Genomic DNA, 7699 nt, shown 5'->3' with positions numbered 1-7699 from the left:
ACAAAAACACACATATTGATGCTTGGTTATTAGGTTCACAGATCTCTACTCAATGGCTTAATTAAAGCATGATGTTGAAAAATACTTGGCGTTCCCTTTCTTAGTTCTCATAAACTTGAATTTTGGATAGTTTATTTTGGGTTGTAATGCATTGCACGAAAGCCATTTAAGTTCCCTTTTTCACAATTCATTTTCTTTGGGAAATTCTCAATGTGAAAACTTCACTAAGGTTAGTGCCATTGGTGTTATGGAAGTAGGCACATAAGGCACTGTTGAGATTGCGGTGGGAACTTACAGTGTCCATTTCCATTACCATTGGTGGCATGCCTAGAAAAATACCTGGCGTTCCCCACCTTTCTTCTTCTAATTTGCAACAATCCAATAGTAGTAGTCTTGTAGAAAATTTCATCAACACTGGCATGTAGCAAACCAAATGAGAAGGTGTTTTGTTGGAAAATAATGGTGATGTTGGAGCATCATTTGATCATGGAAATAATGCATCTAGACCTCCTATTCTCACAATAGAAACAACTTCTTTTCCTTTGAAATTTTAAGTGCAAAATTCACTCCTTTTGTTACATCACAACCAAATTCTAATTCTATGGCTCACTATAGTGACACTCCAAGTGTCATTTACTTATCTGATGATGACTAGAGCTATTGTAAAATATATATAATTTTTTTATTTCTTTTGCAGATAATACTGGAAAGCCTGCAATTTTTTTATGTAAATATATATTGTTTGTGATTTCTTGTTAGAAAATCTTATTTGTTAGATTAATAAAGTGGATAGAGATGTTGGAATTCTAAATTGCTATCGAGTTCTATGGGAGATCTCTGCCAAATTTTTCTATTCAAATTGTATAATTATTGGGAAAGTGTTCTCCCTTACCCAGGCTAAATGATTAGAGATAGTGAAGACTGTAGTAATTAAAAAGGTTCACCCAAATAGCTTAAAAAGGGGCCCAAATAGTTTTCTCATTGCAGTCACCATGCTGGCATTATGATGAAATATTTCATGCTTGATATGTATAATCTTCCAATCTCATGTCAATTTCATTCTTATCACAACTACCTACAACATTTACCGGCCATTGTACCAAGGTCATACCAGTTATGTTACTAGCTAGGGCATAGTCATTAGGAGCATTGTTGTAGTTTTACAGAAAACAAAAACCCCGTTGAAGGTAAATCCTGTGAAATACAATCTGTGATCTATTATCTATAGGCCCACAACTAAGGAAGGAGGGATGAAAAAACATCCACTTGAGTTCTCATTGGCATAAACTTATATAATGATTATATGTTCTTTCTCATTAGTAATTTTCAATCTCGGCACAAAGCTATCATGTGTTTTTATCCACCATTGAACCCATAAGTCCATGTAGATCTGTTGAAATTGATCCATTTAATACTGTATTCGGTATTCAATCCTAACATTCCCATCCAGCCCACAGCCTTTCCCCTTGTCTTGTGTTACTCCTAATATTTTTAGTTAAATTTGGGACCCTGGGTGGACTATGGTTAGGGAAAAATCTACGTGATAGATGTGAAAGTTTGTCCAATCTTAGATTGGTATGCTCCTTAGGAGATATTTGCAATTTGTTGCTCCATTAAGTATTTCTTTCTTGTTCTCTAATCTCGTGTTTTTAATAGATTTCAATTGATAATATCCTATATATATTTCAATGGTGATTCAACGAGGGGAATTGATTTCCATCAGATGATTTCAAAGGTCATTCAATAAGGGGTAGATGATTTCAAAGGTGATTCAACGAGGGGAACTGATCTCCTTCAAACACAAACATTTTTTTTTGGGAACGACCATTAAAGTTGTTGAATCCTATAGTTTTCCTTTTGCAAGTACACATCCAAATCTTTAATTTCCATTTTTTAATTAGGTAATCTATTGAAATGCTTCTCTAAATCTCCCGTGAAACCATTCTTGACATAATCCTTGCAACATATTCACTTTTTTCCTTAGATGATTCTGGTAGAAGAGCTATTGCAAATTCCCAATCCAGAGTTTCAGTGAAAGTATCATTTTTAGTATTTTCATTTAGTACCTTTTGAAAAGTATCAATTAGTATATTTAAATAGTTATTTTAGTTTTCATCTACAAAAGCCATATGATTTATTTATATATTATGGGGATCAACACTGAAACCTCTACAATTATGTCTTTGTTGTACATAGGGAAGTTTAATTATCACATGTTTGAAATTCAATGGAAATACATTGTGATATTAATGTTGTAAATTTTGTTTAATGTGTCCTAGTTATTCTTGGGAAAATATGATATTTTGGTTTATCCTATATCATCTTAATATGACATAAGTATTTCTACCTCTTTGTGCCTTGTCCAATCCTATAGATTCATATACGTGGAACTTTTGCATTATATTCTATATTATATAGGCATGCCAAAATTAGCCTTTTTCCACATTTCCATTTGGATGATGAGGAGCTTTCAACATACAACATTGATGATTTCCCTCAGACAAAGGCTAGGTCAAGGGTGAAACATGTGCTTGAAAAATGTAGAAGTTTTATCACTATGTTTCTTATTGTTGCTCTGATTGGCACATGCATGGTTATTGGAGACTGGGTGTCGACTCCCGCCATTTCTAGTATGTTGTGATCATATGATACATCTTCATAATATCTAACTAATTATATTTCCATTGCATAAAATACATTGATGTCTTCATAACATCTGACTAATTATATTTCCATTTCAATTTTTTTTGCAGTGTCAAGCATCAAACTCTCAATGTCACACCATGAATTTAAGAGCTCCTTTTTACATTATAACTCTCTTGATATGCCAACATTAAAATCAATTTTGAGGGAGCCTACTACACCTTGTGTATGCTCAAACCCCAAAATGATATCTTATGATGGTGCTAGAAATAGTCAAAAGTACTTATCATTGCTTTTACGTTTTTCTGAATGGATTGTGTCATAAATGATATTATCAAATGTACCTTCTTCATTAAACCATGAGAACACTATAAGGGATGCAAATTGTAGACCCTTTTCGAAAATTTAATCGTCAATGAATTTTGTACTATATGAAACCCTATCAATGGAGTTGGAGTGTAGTGTGGACTAACTCTCAAACACAGAAAGGAACTATTAAAAAAAATGACTCCCAAGACGCAAACCATGGAATTTTGTGAAGCTATTATAAGCCATGAACCAATGGAAATACCTCAATTTTCAGGAATAATGTTCACCCTGCCTGAGCTAAACTCCTGGTTTCATTTCCCTAAATTTTATCTCCCTTTTTCTTCGCCAATGAGGAAATTACAGAACCATTATGCTTAGGATTTTCTATGCACTTATATACTAACTTTCTTTATGACAGTTTGGTATAAAATTCTTGTATAGACACAATGCATACAATCCTTTCTCTTATATTCATATGCATCCAATAGCCTAGTGTTGAAATATTTCATTGGTAATGTAGTTGTAATTGTGTCCTAATTGTTCCCTATATGATTTATATGTTCACGTTCATTCATAGGCTTAGCGAAATAAGATGAAGTCATGCTATGACATTATTTGTTCATTACATTCCTCTAGTAATTGTTATCAGTGTTACCATTTAAATTTGAATGATCTCCATAGATTCTTATATGTATGTTACCACTAGTGTGTTTACATAAGTTCTTATACATTAGAAAACAATTTTCTTAGTATATCCCTATTTTATATTTTATAAGCCAATGCCATCTAGCTATTAAATTCTATTTTTTATTTATATACCTAATATAGGTATAATTGAAAGGAGTAAAAAGAAGGCTACACATTAGCGAACCAAGAACATTGTTGATGTCATATTTAAAAAATTTAATATGTTTATTTTCTAGTTAAAAATTATTGATATGATAAACGTCTAATGCCAAAGAAGTGTTATGTGATGTTGGGAATAGTTTAATCATGGCATTTGGATACAGTCCACTCATATTCTGTCATTAATGCATTTGGTTAGGCATTAATGTAATCATTTATTATACTACTAGTTTGTGGTTAATGCCAATCTAGTTAGCTTGATGTATGCCCATAAACCAGTGAAGGGATAGTTCCCAGCCTAATTGAGTTCTGTCTATGTACACTAGAAATGTCATTTGTAAGATATCATCTTGTGATCTTCTTGATCTCTCTAACAATTTATTTATGTGTAAGGTCAACTATATCAAGTTTTTCACTCTACTTTTCATGGGTTTATTTTGTATAGTGCTTGTTGCCCCTCTCTAGTGCACTTTATGGCTCATCTCTATTGTAGTCTTGTTTTTCCCCTATTTATTGTAGGATTTTGGGTTTGTTGTTGATTCCATTTGATCCCCTCTATTTTCTTGTGATATCAAGATGTGAAAGTATTTATTTCACTTGTAGTGCGACCTTGTCAACCATGATATCCAAAATATTGTAAGGTCTAGAAACGACTAAGTCTAAAAATTCATATTACAGAAGGAAAAAATGTCAGTAAATAATATAAATAAATATTGGCACGATAGAAGTCTAGGGAACCTTAAAAAATGAATTATTTGATTATCATAAACATAAATGATGGCATTTTAATTTTTAACATGGTAACATGTAAATGAAGATAGTAAAGAGTAATGTATTTCTCCACAACCTGAAGACCACACATGAACTCTTGAATATAGATCATACAAAAACTATCAAAAATAGCTCATCTTGTATGGGAAAATAGTTATCATGTTATCCCATTTCATTTATATTTCAATTCAAGTATGATAGACAATAACTTGGATGATAGAGAAAAATAAAAGCAAGATGTAGAAAGTCGTGCCCTTAAATTGATCGAGCATGTCTGAAGAGAGTCTAATCTACCATGCTTGAGCACATCGTCCATTGTAAGCAGGTTGTTCTACATGTATCTTTCCACACCAAGTTTAGAACCCAATTATTTTTCCGACATGGAATCAAGCATCAATAGATGTGAAATTATAGACACTTTCCTAGATATACTCTTATTAATATCAGTGAGAAACTAGAATGCACGCAATGAAATTTTGTGTATCTTAAAAGTTTTCATATCAAAGAAGCACTTTAATATGGAAGTTACTTGACAAAAGACATTGAAGCTCATCCAAGGTAATAAATGGGCATGATGAAGATACTTTGTGGAGTCTCTAGTGCTTGTCCCCCTGCCTTTTTCAACTCAAGGTTAGATTAGGATGAATTTCATTCTCAATTTTTTCTTGTTTTAGGTTATATTATTCTTAAGAAAATTAGGATGTTGTGCCAAGATCCAATTTGTTTTAATCTTGATATGAATCAAAATAAATTTGAAAGAGAATACTTCTTGCACACTCATAAGGACTTTCCAAGGATGCAGTTAAGTCTCAAGAGTTCTTGGAAAGGAGTAAAATCTAGCATCTAATCCACATTTCCATTATGATTTTTTATATTGTTTTAATCTATAGCTGAGTTGTTGAATAATAATAATAATGGTTGTAAAGGGTGTATTTGTAATCATTTGGGCTTGGATCATCTAGAGATAAGGTTTGCAAGAACTGGGATATTTAGTATTATTTTGCTATTAGGATGAAGTTGGTTGGTGGTGATTGAATCATTTACAAGAATTTCATATTATTTCCTATTAGTTCATCATGGAAAATTGAATTCTTTTGATAAGGGTATTCAAATGGTTCCATGGTTTTCCATGCTTGAAAAGTTGAAATTGGCCTCAAAATCGATTTTTTTTAAATCAAATAAAAGTGTGTTGCAACAAGAGAAAAATACATCAAAAAGATGAATCACATATTTGTTTATCTTTCACAGGTTCCTCAGATTAGGTATATAGAACTTCAAAAATGTGACCAGACTTAGTTAGATTTTAGAGGTTATTACATCCTTAGAGTTTACAAGTGTCTAGCAAACATTGGCATCTAGAATTCTACATTAAAGCTCGAAATATTCATCCTAAAGGGCTATCATCTATGCTATAGCCTCTTCTTCATCATCAAGAACAAGGTAGGGATTCTTGTCTACTGGTTGGAACTTGTAAAATGTGAATATATAGAAAGCAAGGGTTACATCCCCTTTTGCACCATTACTCACCCACCTGTACTTATACATCATGATTGTTATGAGGGTGTAAACAAATATTCTTGTAAATTACAAATAACTAAAAAAAACAATGTAAAATTGCCTGAAAAGGGCCAATTTTTCCAAGTTCCTAGTTGCCTTCCCATCAGTTTTGGATGCTTCATGGAGATTCTTCATTGACCAAACAATTGGAAAATTGATTGCACAACAACATATAATATCTATAAGCAAAATGCATGATCCCATGTAAACCAATCTTTTGTAAAAGGTCTAGCCTCAGTGATAACTATGTTCGCAATGTTAGAAAAAACTTGCAATGGGATCATGATCATAAGAACATTTTTCTCTCTTTCCTGAAGATAAGGCTTCAAAAAGGATCAACCAGTACTTATGATAACTATTACAGTGAACATCAGGATGCCCTTAAAGAACCCAAAGACATAGAAGGAAATGTCCCATCCATGGGCAGTCCCTGTCTTCTTAATATACAATTTATCCTCGGCTATAGAGGTCATATTTAGTTCGTTGAAGAGGAGAAATGCACACATAAGAACATGGCTTATATGCATTGTGGCCCTCTATTTTACATAGACATAATTAATCCAAACCACAAGGAAAATCGCATACAAAACAATGAAACAAAAGTAAAGTGAGCTCAATTGGGTCTGACCCGCAGGAAGGAAATCCTTCACATTTCCCTCCAAGTTGTACATTTCGATGTGGACATTCATTGCAGATCTACATTGAGTATGACAATTTGCAAAAAAAAGACTATACTCATTGGCATCTACAATAGGGTGTGAGTTATTATATGTATTGTCTACATGCAACTCCTTAAAGTTGAACAACGACTTGATGTAATTATTGTTGAGGACACAATAATTGACATTCTCCTCCAATTCTACCAGAATCTACACCAAATATTCATCGGATAATAAGAAAAATCCCATCATAGAGAGATCCAAATCAGGGCCTTGTAGTGTAGTCGCTCATTCCACATGTTTTACAAATATTTCAACATGCCCTGTGTGAGTGAACCCAAAATTTTCAAACATAATCATGGCTCTATAAACTGAATCTATTATAGACTCCCTAATCTTCGTATAGAAAATGGGTAGGATTGCAATCCAAATTGTTGCTATGACCTGAACATAGATGCATAATGTAGTGGGGAATTTGAGTTTTTAGAGATCTGTGGCTTGAATCTTTTGAATCAAAGACCGGAGAATCCACAGTTTTAACATTTTTGTACCAACGTTTCAAATCCCAAATGGGATCCATCATTAGGATATGAGAATGATGATGACAGAAGAGCAACAAAGAAATAATAAATAGTGATGAGGATAAAACTTTTAGAATGACAAACAGTCGGCTGAAATGATTTTTAATTAATTTTAATTAATTTTATAAAATTTTTTAATTAATTTTATATAATCTAAAATTAATTTGCTTTTTTTTTTTTTTTTTTTAACATATTAGATTGTTTTATTAATATATTATATATATAATATTAATCTGTTTTAATATTAATTTGATTTAATATATAGTATTAATTTGTTTTAATATTATTAATTTGTTTTATTAATTTGTTATAATATAACTTTGTTTTATTAAT

The 7699-nt window shown here is 32.0% G+C and overlaps 1 pseudogene; it reads right to left on the bottom strand.

Annotated features, from left to right (window-relative positions):
- Positions 1–5973: 5973 nt before the first annotated feature.
- Positions 5974–7241, bottom strand: LOC149158975 (protein CANDIDATE G PROTEIN-COUPLED RECEPTOR 7 pseudogene; annotated as a pseudogene).
- Between the last annotated feature and the right edge of the window lie 458 nt (positions 7242–7699).

This window comes from Pinus tabuliformis, chromosome 5_2 (genome assembly GCF_031772625.1).
Source record: "Pinus tabuliformis cultivar Carrire ecotype Pingquan chromosome 5_2, CPIR1, whole genome shotgun sequence".
NCBI classification, from domain to species: Eukaryota; Viridiplantae; Streptophyta; class Pinopsida; order Pinales; family Pinaceae; genus Pinus; species Pinus tabuliformis.
The sequence above is the reverse complement of the archived record's forward strand: the minus strand, read 5'-3'. Positions and strand labels throughout refer to the sequence as shown.